The sequence below is a fragment of the Halichoerus grypus genome, chromosome 3 (assembly GCF_964656455.1).
Source record: "Halichoerus grypus chromosome 3, mHalGry1.hap1.1, whole genome shotgun sequence".
Classification (NCBI taxonomy): domain Eukaryota; kingdom Metazoa; phylum Chordata; class Mammalia; order Carnivora; family Phocidae; genus Halichoerus; species Halichoerus grypus.
Genome location: NC_135714.1, coordinates 19292030 through 19305716, shown reverse-complemented (window position 1 = coordinate 19305716; position 13687 = coordinate 19292030). Strand labels below are relative to the sequence as shown.

At 43.7% G+C, this 13687-nt stretch overlaps 1 protein-coding gene across 4 annotated transcripts in view; it reads left to right on the top strand.

The window, feature by feature from the left end:
• PPARGC1A (PPARG coactivator 1 alpha) overlaps nucleotides 1-13687 on the top strand; it is a 643921-nt gene that overhangs the window by 174758 nt on the left and 455476 nt on the right. The window lies entirely within an intron of this gene.

Here is a 13687-nt window from a genome sequence, read left to right as displayed (position 1 = left end):
TTCACTTAGCATAATCTCCTCCAGTCCCATCCATGTTGATGTAAAAGTTAGGTATTCATCTTTTTTGATGGCTGAGTAATATTCCATTGTATATATGGACCACATCTTCTTTATCCATTCATCTATTGAAGGGCATCTCGGCTCTTTCCACAGTTTGGCTATTGTGGACATTGCTGCTATGAACATTGGGGTGCATATGGCCCTTCTTTTCACTACATCTGTGTCTTTGGGGTAAATACCCAGTAGTGCAATTGCTGGGTCATAGGGTAGCTCTATTTTTAAATTTTTGAGGCACCTCCACACTGTTTTCCAAAGTGGCTGTACCAACTTGCATTCCCACCAACAGTGTAAGAGGGTTCCCCTTTCTCCACAACCTCTCCAACATTTGTTGTTTCTTTCCCTGTCCATTTTTGCCATTCTAACTGGTGTAAGGTGGTATCTCAGTGTGGTTTTGATTTGGATTTCCCTGATGGCTAATGATGATGAACATTTTTTCATGTGTCTGTTCGTCATTTGTATGTCTTCTTCAGAGAAGTGTCTGTTCATCTCTTCTGCCCACTTTTTGACTTGATTATTTGTTTTTTGGGTGTTGAGTTTGAGAAGTTCTTTATAGATCTTGGATACCAGCCCTTTATCTGTAGTGTCATTTGCAAATATCTTCTCCCATTCTGTGGGTTGCCTCTTTGTTTTGTTGACTCTTTCCTTTGCTGTGCAGAAGCTTTTTATCTTGATGAAGTCCCAAAAGTTCATTTTTGCTTTTGTTTCACTAGCTTTTGGAGATGTATCTTGAAAGAAGTTGCTGTGGCCAATGTCAAAGAGGTTACTGCCTATGTTCTCCTCTAGGATTTTGATGGATTCCTGTCTCACATTGAGGTCTTTCATCCACTTTGAGTTTATCTTTGTGTATGATGTTAGAGAATGGCTGAGTTTCATTCTTCTGCATGTGGCTGTCCAATTTTCCCAGCACCATTTATTGAAGAGACTGTCTTTTTTCCATTGCATGTTTTTTCCTGCTTTGTCAAAGATTATTTGACCATAGAGTTGAGGGTCCATATCTGGGTTCTCTATTCTGTTCCATTGGTCTATATGTCTGTTTTTGTGCCAGTACCATGCTGTCTTGGTGATCACAGCTTTGAAATATAGCTTGAAATCGGGCAACGTGATGCCCCCAGCTTTGTTTTTCTTTTTCAACATCTCCTTGGCGATTCGGGGTCTTTTCTGATTCCATACAAATTTTAGGATTGTTTGTTCCAGCACTTTGAAAAATGTCATTGGAATTTTGATTGGGATGGCATTGAAGGTATAGATTGCTCTGGGTAGCATAGACATTTTAACAATGTTCATTCTTCCGATCCATGAGCATGGAATATTTTTCCATCTTTTTGTGTCTTCTTCAATTTCTTTCATGAGTGTTTTGTAGTTCCTAGAGTATAGATCCTTTACCTCTTTGGTTAGGTTTATTCCGAGGTATCTTATAGTTTTTGGTGCTATCGTAAATGGAATCATTTCTTTAATTTCTCTTTCTACAGTTGCGTTGTTAGTGTATAAGAAAGCAACTGATTTCTGTGCATTGATTTTGTATCCTGCCACATTACTGAATTGCTGGATGAGTTCCAGTAATTTGGGGGTGGAGTCTTTTGGATTTTCCACATAAAGTATCATGTCGTCTGCGAAAAGAGAGAGTTTGACTTCTTCTTTGCCAATTTGAATACCTTTTATTTCTTTTTGTTGTCTGCTTGCTGTTGCTAGGACTTCTAGTACTATGTTGAACAACAGTGGTGAGAGTGGGCACCCTTGACGTGTTCCTGATCTTAAGGGAAAGGCTCTCAGCTTTTCCCCATTGAGGTTGATATTCGCTGTGGGTTTTTCATAGATGGATTTTATGAGCTTGAGGAATGTTCCCTCTATCCCTATACTCTGGAGAGTTTTAATCAGGAAAGGATGTTGTATTTTGTCAAATGCTTTTTCTGCATCAATTGAGAGGACCATATGGTTCTTCTCCCTCCTCTTATTAATGTCTTCTATCACATTGATTGATTTGCGAATGTTGAACCACCCTTGCATCCCAGGGATAAATCCCACTTGGTCGTGGTGGATGATCCTTTTAATGTATTGTTGGATCCTATTAGCTAGGATTTTGTTGAGGATTTTGGAATCCATATTCATCAGGGATATCGATCTGAAATTCTCCTTTTTGATGGGGTCTTTGCCTGGTTTGGGGATTAAGGTAATGCTGGCCTCATAGAATGAGTTTGGAAGTTTTCCTTCTGTTTCTATTTTTTGAAACAGCTTCAGTAGAATAGGTATTATTTCTTCTTTCAATGTTTGGTAGAATTCCCCAGGGAATCCATCAGGCCCTGGACTCTTGTTTTTGGGAGGTTTTTGATCACTGCTTCAATCTCGTTGCCGGTTATTGGCCTATTCAGGTTGTCAATTTCTTCCTGTTTCAGTCTTGGCAGCTTATAGGTTTCCAGGAAGGCCTCCATTTCATCCAGATTGCTCAGTTTATTGGCATATAGTTGTTGATAATAATTTCTAATAATTGTTTCTATTTCCTTGGTGTTAGTCGTGATCTCTCCCCTTTCATTCATAATTTTATTAATTTGGGTCCTTTCTCTCTTCTTTTGGATAAGTCTGGCCAGTGGTTTATCAATCTTATTAATTCTTTCAAAGAACCAACTTCTAGTTTCATTGATCTGATCTACTGTGTGTCTGGTTTCTAATTCATTGATTTCTGCTCTAATTTTAATTATTTCTCTTCTAATGCGTGGCTTAGGCGTCGTTTGTTGCTTTTTCTCTAGTTCTTTAAGGTGTAGAGTTAGTTGGTGAATTCGGGATTTTTCTATTTTTTTGTGGCTATATATTTCCCCCTTAGGACCGCCTTTGCAGTATCCCATAGGTTTTGGACCGATGTGTTTTCGTTCTCATTGATTTCCATGAATTGTTTAAGTTCTTCTTTGATTTCTTGGTTGACCCAAACATTCTTGAGCAGAGTGGTCTTTAGCTTCCAAATGTTTGAATTTCTGACAAATTTTTTCTTGTGATTGAGTTCCAGTTTTAGAAATTGTGGTCTGAGAATATGCAGGGAATAATCTCAATCTTTTGGTATCAGTTGAGACCTGATTTGTGACCCAGTATGTGGTCTATTCTGGAGAAAGTTCCATGTGTGCTCGAGAAGAATGAGTATTCTGTTGTTTTAGGGTGGAATGTTCTGTAAATATCTATGAGGTCCATCTGGTCCAATGTATCATTCAAAGCTCTTGTTTCCTTGTTGATTTTCTGCTTAGATGATCTGTCCATTGCTGAGAGTGGAGTATTGAGGTCTCCTACAATTAACGTATTGTTATCAATATGACTCTTTATTTTGGTTAACAGTTGGCTTATGTAGATGGCTGCTCCCATGTTGGGGGCATAGATATTTACAATTGTTAGATCTTCTTGTTGGATAGACCCTTTAAGAATGATATAGTGTCCTTCTGTGTCTCTTATTACAGACTTTAGTTTAAAATCTAATTTGTCTGATATAAGAATTGCTACCCCAGCTTTCTTTTGAGGTCCGCTGGCATGGAAGATAGATCTCCATCCCTTCACTTTCAGTCTGGATGTATCTTTAGGTTCAAAATGAGTCTCTTGTAGACAGCATATGGATGGGTCCTGTCTTTTTATCCAATCTGCAACCCTGTGCCGTTTTATGGGAGCGTTCAGGCCGTTCACGTTGAGAGTGATTATTGAAAGATATGAATTAATTGTCATCATGTTGCCTGTGAAGACGTTGTTTTTATAGATTGTCCCTGTAAATTTCTGTTGTAGATCACTCTTGGGGTCTTTCTCCTTTTATAGAACCCCCCTTAATATTTCTTGCAGGGCCGGCTTAGTGGTCACATATTCTTTCAACTTCTGCCGATCGTGGAAGCTCTGCATCTCTCCATCCATTCTAAATGAAAGCCTTGCCGGATAAAGTATTCTTGGCTGCATGTTCTTCTCATTTAGTACCGTGAATATGTCTTGCCAGGCCTTTCTGGCTTGCCAGGTCTCTGTGGATAGGTCTGACGTTATTCTGATGTTCCTCCCTCTGCACATAAGGAATCTCTTCCCCCTAACTGCCCTTAAGATGGTTTCCTTGGTTCTAAGATTTGCAAGTTTTACTATTACATGCCGGGGTGTTGGCCTGTTTTCCTTGATCTTAGGAGGGGTCCTCTCTGCCTCTAGGACTCGAATGTTTGTTTCATTCCCCAGATAAGGGAAGTTCTCAGCTACGATTTGCTCAAATACATCTTCTAATCCTCTCTCTCTCTCTCCACTCCCTCCGGGATTCCAATTATTCTGACATTGGAACACCTCATGGTGTCACTTATTTCTCTGATTCTATTTTCATGGATTCTGAGTTGTTTTTCCCTGGCCTCCTCTTTTCCCTTTTTATCTATTATACTGTCTTCCAGATCGCTTATTCTCTCTTCTGTCTCAGTTACCCTAGCTGTTAGATTATCTAGATTGGATTGGATCTCATTGATAGCATTTTTAAGTTCTGCCAATTCACCTTTTATTTCTGCCCTTAGAGACTCTATGTTGCCATTAATTGATTTCTCCATTCTAGCCATTGTCTTCACAATTGCTAGCCTGAATTCCATCTCTGACATCTTGGTTATATCTGCATCCATTTGTAAATCTGCAGCATAAGTCATATCTCTGAGTCTTTTCTGTTTTGGGGGCTCCTCCTCCTAGTCATTCTGTTGATGGGTGTTTGAGGGAATGTATAGAGTCCAAATTATTGACCAGAACCCAAGCAAGATGCACCTTGGGACCTTAGGGTTGCTGGCCTCTTGTTTTCCCAGCCTGTCTTCTGCCGGAGGGGCCTGCCGTGCTGTTACTCAGGCAACCCTGTTTGGGTGGAGTTGCCCTCCGCCCCTGTGGTGGGGGATGGGCTCAGTGGGAATCAGTCTTTGGGGCTTTTGTTCTCTGGCGCCTTTCCCTGGCTGCTTTCTGCATCTCTTCCGCGAGTCAGAGCAGAAGAGACAGTTTCCAACCCTCTGCCTCAGAGCAGAGAGACCGCAGTCTGTTCTTCAGTGAGCTCTCCAGGCCACACCATCTCCGTTTCTGTCCGTGCTGCTATAAACTGCAGCGGCCTGGGTTGTGCGCCCCTCCGCAGCGCCCCCAGTCCTGCCTCCAGGTCGGGGCACGTCTCTGCCCTTTGTGCTTCTAAAACCGCCAGCCGTTCCCAGTTCGTATGCACGCGACTCCACTGCTTGGGGTTTCCACCCCGGGGGTTGCAGTTCACCGGCGCGACCCTGGCGCACCAGGTTTCCCTCTCGGAGGCTGCAGTTCGTGTGCGCGCGACCGTCGCTCCGGTTTCTGTCCAGGGGACTGCGGTTCGCGTGCGCGCGACCCCGCCGGTCTGGTTCCCCCCCCCCCCCCCCCCGGGGGCTGCCCTAAAGTCCTTTCCCGCCACTACCGGTCTGCGAGTCTGTGCCCGGCCGCAGCGCGCGAGGCTGTCACTCACCGGCGGTGTAGGATCACCACGGCCAGGCGCCCTCCCGCTGCCGTTTATCCTCTGATATCTGCCCGCAGGATCACGGCTCTCCGCTTCCTACCTCAAAACCAACCGCCTGCGATATTCTGTTTGTAGAGATCCAGATCTTCTTACATCTCAGGTTTCATGGGTGCTCAGAGTGGTCTGGTAGATATCCAGCTCAATTCTAGGGACCAGTTGAAATAGGGTCCCCTACTCCTCTGCCATCTTTTCCCCGACCTAAAAACTTTTAAAATGTAAAATAATATGAATTTGATTGTCTTGAGCATAAAATGCTAATCATCGATTAGTAGTGAATCATGGCTATAAAGCTTTCACCTCCTCGCCCCTTCTCACCCCAAGCCATTCTTATGAATCAATTGCTAGCAGGCTGAAAACACAGCACTAGACTGACAGTTATAAAAAATGAGCCAATGAATAAGTTATTGGCAAATTATTGATATAAAAATCAGTATTCAGGGTTTTGGCAGGCAAAGTGGAGGGGATGGGGAAAGGCCCTTATATTTACTGAGTGCCTGATGTGTCAGATCACAGAAACAATCTCATCCTTGGGCCCCTCCTGGCGCTTCCTCTGAGCTGTATTGTACCGAAATAATCAACCCCCTCCTTTGCAACCATCAGTTAACAAGGAGTGCAGAGGAATTTTATCATGGTATCAGGACAAGGAGGGCATTTGAATATTACCATCACATTTTCCACTCTCTCTACTTTGTTTGTTGGTGGGTGCAATGTTGAGAAATGTTGCCCAACCTCTTGGAAATGGCATGTGAATAATCCCTTAATCAGTGTAATGTATTCTGTTATGGGAGTAATCAAGTCATTCAGCTTTGAAGTAAGATCCAATTTTTAAACAGTGGCTGATGAATGCAGTTTCAGGTATTTAGAGGAGGCTGATGGACCTGGACTCTTTGGGTCTTCTGGATGAACAGGAAAAGTCCCTGAGGAAACTGAAATGGGCCATTCTAAAAATACCCAACTTTCCGGAGGTATTTTTCCTAGCAGGCGTAGTATGCAATTTAAGATTTTAAAATTAAAAATGTCTGTGTGCTTTTGAATCGAGCATGGCTGAAATCTGAGTTGGTTGGAAGTGAGGCCCCAGCGATGGTGGCCCACGCCGTCCTCAAGAGGACGAGTCACTTCCTTCTTTTACAGTTTTTGCCCAGACTTGTAGGGTGGGGGTCCTCCTTGTTCTTCAAGCCTTTGTTTAAATGCTCCTTCTTCAGAGATGCTTTCCCTGAGCACATTTTCCCTTCCCCCAGCACAACCCCCCTCTCTCCCTCTTTCCTTTTTGCTTTTCTTCCCGGCTCTTCTAACCAACAGAAATTCTTGTTTACTTGCTGGCTTCCCCTCCTCTGGGAGAATGTAAATTCCTTGAGAGCGGGGACTTGGTTGTTCATCGCAGTATCTGCAAGACCCCAGACGGTTCCAGACACTTTGGAGGCACTGATGAAAGACTGACTGAAAGAATGAATGCTTGACTCTAAAATGAAAGCCCCAAGATTCCTTGGTTCAGAGGGTCCCCTCCATTTACATCATTTGCGTTACTACATGATTCAACAGCGCGGCTCATTATCCCTGCGACCATGCCACAGAGCAGCTCCTCCGCGGCACACCCAAGGCTGAAAGCCACCTAGTGGGTTCTGTCCTAGGTGGGAGGCTGCTGCTAATTGGGCAGCTCTGGTTTGTTCCCAGCCAGGTTCCCAGCCAGGTCTCAAGCTGGCAACAGCCATGCAAAATGCTGTGAGTGTCCCTTCTAGTTAAGTTTCCTATTACTTAAGACATCCATTTCAAAAATAACTCCGGCATCTATGGTTATGTTCTGTACTTGGTTCGAAGGGCTTTAGCAGTCCAAATCCCATTAATGCCAGAGCCCTTGCACAAAGCCTTTTGTATTGACTTGGGTCAACTTAATCTCTGGGTTTGTGTTCCCCTCCCCCTACCTTAGGCTTCTCAACAATTCTCTTGCTTACCCCCTTTCTTGCCTTCTCTCTCTCTCTAATTCTTTCTCTTTCTCTTTTTCCTTCCTTCTATCCTTCCTCCATTCCTCTCCTTCCCTCCCTCTCCCATCTTTCTTTCTTTCTTTTTTCTTTCTTTCTTTCTTTCTTTCTTTCTTTCTTTCTTTCTTTCTTTTTCTTCCTTCCTTCCTTCCTTCCTTCCTTCCTTCCTTCCTTCCTTCCTCTCTTTCTTTCCTTTCTTTCTTTCTTTCTTTTCTTTCTTCCTTCCTTCCTTCCTCTCTTTCTTTCTTTCTCTCTCTCTCTCTCTCTCTCCCCTTCTCCCTTCCTTCCTTCCCTGCAATATCCTCTCTCTCTCTTCTTTTGCCTCAGAGGATGTGGGTGAATCACATGGATTCTCTCTTTCTGCTGTTGAATTTTAAGCCTGTGAGGAATAATCTCGGCTCTACTGTCCTCTTTGTCTACCGCTTCCCCTTCAGATCTATCTAGGGTTCTAATATTAAGTAAGATCTTCATGAAAAGCCCCATATATAAAAACCTACATGTACAAGTAGGTAGTTTTTGCATTAATCATGGTGTAGCAACACATCCCTATAGAATTTCTTTTCTTTTTTTCCCCCACCATTGATTTTCTGTTTATGAAAGTAATGCATGCTCACTGTGAAGCATTTGGATGATATAGAAAACCCAGGGTGACTTTAAGCAGCAGGTTTCCCCAGTGTAGCCAGAAGAGGATTTGGCTTTCAAGAGAATAATTAACAAAACTCGTTTTAAGAGCCTGTTTATTGCAGAAAATAGGGGAATTGCCTGTTCAAGGGAATGAGAAGTGTTCAGATGTTGCCGACACTTCCCTCCTATGCACTGTGGCTCCAGAATAATGACTTCTTTTATAGGAGAGGAGAAGTTGCTGTGGTCCAGTGGATAGGAAGCACTGCTACTGGGCTTTCTCAGTTTGCAGAAAATATGCCAAAGTCTGCCTTTTCAAAGAAAGCCATCAGACCACATCAAAACCAAAGACAGTATATATTCTTTATCTTTGGATTCATTTGTTCTTATAGCAAAGCCACATTTCCCAAAGTCTGTTCCAATGAACAACTGTCACATGTGATTTTCCATGTCAAAGGGTTCCATGGTCACATAAGCTGGGAAACACTCCTCCCATTGTTCCCGTTTCTTGGGAGAGGTGAGGCGCATTAGCATGTTACAGAATAGGAGGGTCTGAAGTAAAGAGACCTGTGTTAGTTCATTTTATTTGTTGTTTCTAAAACTTATTTGATTGAGGCCTTTTTTTTTTTAAAGTAAAATTAATATCTGCTTATATTCCCTAGAACCCTTTGGCCACACACACACACACACACACACACACAAAACAAAACAAAACAAAACAAAAAAACCCCCAACAACCCAGAGAAAACAGATAAGCAAAAGCAGTCATTGTGTACTGACTCTGGGCACATAGTCTGTTTGGAGCTGTTGCGTTTCTGGTGTCCTTTTTCCTTCTGGATGAGCCAGGTGAAGCAATTACTCAGCTGTCAGATTAGTGCCAGGCACCGTGCCGGGCACTTTCCTTGCCTTACCGCCTTTGAACCCCACAGCAGCCCGTGATCCTCATTTTGTAGAGGTAAAGAGGCGATGCAACTTGCCTCCAGCCCTTCAGCAAGGTGAGAGCTGGAGCTGAGCCAGGCCCATGGTTGCCCACCCCATGCTGGGGCTCTCAATGCTTCCAACATGCATGCCCTTCAGCAAATCACACACGGACCCCAGTGCACCCTGCCCACTTTGGGGGCCACTAATGGCATTCATTGGGGGCCCTTTAAAAGAAACTGCTGTTGGCAATGTGGCATCACACGCGGACCCCTTTTGGTGAAGACTGTGTACCCTTCACATGCAAATTAACTGGAAATCGAGTGTGTGGTGTGTATATATCGATGTCCACATCCATCTCTCTCTTTCCATCGATATGCCAGCTTCCCCAGAATCCATCCCAGGGCCTGCAACGTAGCAGGTGCTTGGTGACAAATGTTTATTGACATGACATGGGGAAATAAACGCTACGTGAAGTGTGGGTTCATGTCCTTACACTCCCTGGCCTCCTGTGCTTTATTTTTCTCCATAACATTTATCACGCCTGGACATCTCTATTTACTTGTTTATTTACTCCCAGGGTGTCTCCTCACCTTTGGATGTGAACTCCTGGCGGGGGGGGGGGGGGGGCAGTTCTTCTGGTCATTTATTCACTACCGTGAACCTAGGGTAGGTGCTCAGTGAATATTTGGTGAAAGAATAAATGGTCAAATACAAGTTTTTACCATTGCTTCTACTTTCCCCAAACTCCTCAGGTTGCTTTCTTTATTCATCTGCTTCTCTCTCAGGAGTAGTTAAAATCTACTTAGGGCTGTAAATAAAGGAAGTCTGCATTCTTAGCTACTCCAGCGCAGCAAATATTGAAGGCCTCCTGGTTAACGGGCACGGGGCTGTTTCCAAGGCAGAAAGGGCTCCAAAGTCTAGTGTCCAGGCAGGCATGGAGTCACAGGGACAGTAGGAAAAGTCGCCCCTCTGAGCCCGTCGCTGTCACAGCACAAATGTCTTCGGTAACCCAGGAACACAGGATCCGCCAGGAATGTGGAGCGCCACTGAAAGGCATTCTGCCAGAATGTTTTCCTGCGGCCCAGAGGGTAGAGATTGCAGCACGCCCAGCCCTGATTGGATTACTACAGCCCAGAAGCACTTTAATCTCCACCGCTGCCCCTCGGGGTGGGGAGGGAGCCCGGGTCGGGGAGGCGATGACTGAGAGCTGAATGTGTGTGCTGTGGAGGCTCTTGGAGGCTCATGTCCCCCAACTTTGGGGCTGGAGCTGGGAATATAAAACTACTTGCCACAGAGATAAAGTAAGGGATTCTGAAGTATGCGTCTGTTGATAACTTCCCTTTAATTTGGATTCTGTTGTAGAAAATCTTTGTCAAAATAGGCTTTTAGCACAAATGGGTATGTGTTGAGGGTGGGGAGGTGAAGGAAAAAAAAAAGCTGGATTGTTAAGAAAAAAGGGACCCTTTAATAGCCAAAAACAGCGAAGTAGAAGGAGGAAGGAACAGAACAGAGCATGAATAGAATAGAATAGCCAGAAAGGGAGTCTCCTCAAAATGAATGGTGTTATCCCATTAAATACACGTAACTAATGTTAAAGTACTTGAAAAAAGCCTTGCCTTGTAACAAATTTATTTTCTTAGGCCCCACAGAACGAAGCAAATCATAATAGGCTGTGATTAATTATATCCTAAGTTATAAGAAATGGCAATAAACCAGGTTTTCTGCCTGCATGGGGTCCAGTGTCCACATGTAAGGGAAGGTGCCCTGCGATTAGACGTGTAGGTCTCCGTCCTGAGAGAGACCACATGACCCAGGAGAAGGCCTGGGAGGGGACCTGGGAGGGTAGGATTCAGAGGAATGTGTGGATCTGGGGAGGTCAAGGCTCTGCGGGTGGAGTCATCTGCGTTTGAGGGAGAAGGAGAGCCTGGGCCAGCATGTAGGAATGTGGTCCACGGGGAGGTAAAGATAGATGTGCTTAGCATCGGCAGTTTAGATGCATTTAGTTGACCAAAGATGAAGGCAGGAAAATGGAAATCAGCAAGAGGAACAGTGGAAACATTCTCTGTTATGCAGAGACTTTCGCCATAGGGCGGGGGAGGGGGGTGGGGGAAGAAGAGGGGGAGGGTGCTGATTTCTGGAGTGATATTTATGAAAACAGGTCAGGGACACTGACAAGGAGGGAAGCATAGAGCTCGCCGGGATAGGATTGTCCGTGTCTTTCTATGTACAAGGGCTGTATGAACCCGCATGCACACAAGGAAGTGGCAAAAGTTATTGGGGAAGCGTCAAGGAGGAAATTCATAGCTATTATTTTTGTGGCCTCTAGCTACAAGAGCTAACAGGTGAAGATAGTCTAGAGACCCAAAGTGGGAAAAAAATGACATTTTCACATTTTTGTCAGGTAGGCAATTTTAAAAATAAACTTGAATTCAATATAGACCATTAATGCTAGGGGTTGTATTATAGCGGTGCAAAAATGCCTTCTTTTCGATAGCAGTTAAAAAAAAAAAATGTTGTAGGGTGCTAGGAACCATATATAGAAGAGGCGGATCTGACTGTGCCGGCAGGTTTTCAAAGCTCCTGAACACATACCGTGAGCCTGCCCTCCAGAATTAACACCGTAACCTATGTCGGGGACTCACTATTATCCTAATATCTGCTTTTGGATTCTGTCCAGTCCCATTAGCAGTTCCCATGTTGATTGCTCTGTTACTCGTGAATGTTAATTGCTTCTAAATCTCTTTGGATGTTCAGATGCTTGGGGAAAAAAAAATTCTGACTGGCGAAGGTGCGAGTTTTATTAATGTGCAAGTAAACAAGAAATCTGTTTAGAGACCCCAGTGAAGTGTCTGTGACTCAAGATGTCATAAACAGCTGATGTGGCGTCTTTCTTTGCATGTCTGTCATATGTTGGTGGTGTGATAGTAAGGGGGAGGGGGTGGAAACAGGTTTTCAGTGATATCCGTGGAGTTTGTCCTAAAGCAGCATGCTCGTAGATACAGTTAGATAATAAAATCCTTCCCTCTGGGATTCCTGCTTACTTAGTATGAAATGACCGTGCTACCTTTGAGATAAGCTTACACGTAGAAAGTGCTATTAAATCAGAAGATGTAAAAACATGAATCTAATTTGGCCCATCACCTATGTGTTGATCTCCAGAGTTTCTGAACCAGAGGGAACCTTGGAAATGAGCTTCTGAAGCTTCCTTATTTTACCCCTGGGAAAGAAAGGCCCAGGGGGATGACGAGGTCAGGCTCACGGAGCAGCTCACAGGCGCACTGGCCAGAGAATAAGGTTACCTGACCCTTGGCCCAGCTCTCGAGCAATCAAGGAAGGGAAAATGATAAAAACTGGTGTTTATTATACTTTTCAGAAATATTTCACTGAGTGTGGGTTTTGTTTTGTTTTTCCTTTGGGTGAAAAAAATTTATTATAATTCAGTATTGAAATTCATTTATTAGTAATTATTTCAGTAACCCAGTGAAGGAAGATACAAGAGAAGGGCACAGCACACAGTTCAGCCTTATGAGTCATTCATTCGACCAATATTTATGGAGTGCCTTGACCCTGGGATTTAGTAGTGAACCCAAAAGGCCCTGCTGTTAGGGAGTGTATATCCTGGTTGGGGGGTGGGGCGGGAAAATAAAGAGATGTTCAGAAAAATAAAGAGATGAACCGTTTGCTGTTAGGTGGTGGTGAGCCTCATCGAGAGAGAAGGTGGTAAGGGGACAGAGTGGGGTGAGTTGCAGCTATGTTAGACGGGTGTTTGGGGGAGACTCATTGAGGCGGTATATGGGCAGAGATTATGCAGGCGTCTGGAGCAAGATTGTCCCGGGCAAAGAAAATAATTGCAAGGGCAGAGGTCCTGAGGTGTGAATGTGCTTGGGTATTTGAGGTCAGTGTGGCTGCAGAGGTGAAGACCGTGAGACACCACGACCCTCAAATCATGGGCTTTGGGAAGACTCTGGGTCAGACATTTGAAGAAGATATATCTTTTAGCATTTCTGTAGTCCCAAATAGTATGGCTCATAAACAGAATCCAGACTCATCTTTTTTGAGAATATTCCCCGAAGGAGCCATTCCTTCTGGGATTGGTGTCTATGACTCACCAAGAGTGTCCAGAAACTGTCAGATCTTTCTGGAGAGTTTTAGAACAGAGTGATTGTCACTGTACTAAAATCAGTACACCATAAAATTGTAAGTTTCTTGATGGTAGGACCTGTGTGATACACATATTTGTGTCCTCCAAGAAACCACATGCAGTGCTAAACTTAAACATAGTAAGAACGCACTAAATATCGATTATTTGTTCAGTGCGTGAATAAATGGCCAGAGAGTGGTAGAAAGGATGGGGTGTCCTAGAAAGGGTTGTTAAAAATACACCCTTCTAAAAATGCTGTTGGCGAGATTACTTCAGAAGCATTCTGACTTCCTTGGAATCATTTTTAAAGACAAGTCCATATGCTGACATGTGAACATAAGTATGTAACAAACTGAACAGTAGTAACATTATTTTCAGGCCAAATTTTAGTTGGATGGTTGTATTTTGTCAATCTAAATTTTTTTTTCCATGTTTTAAACTGGATATGGGAAGTTTTTCGAACCTTTCCTCCGTTATCAA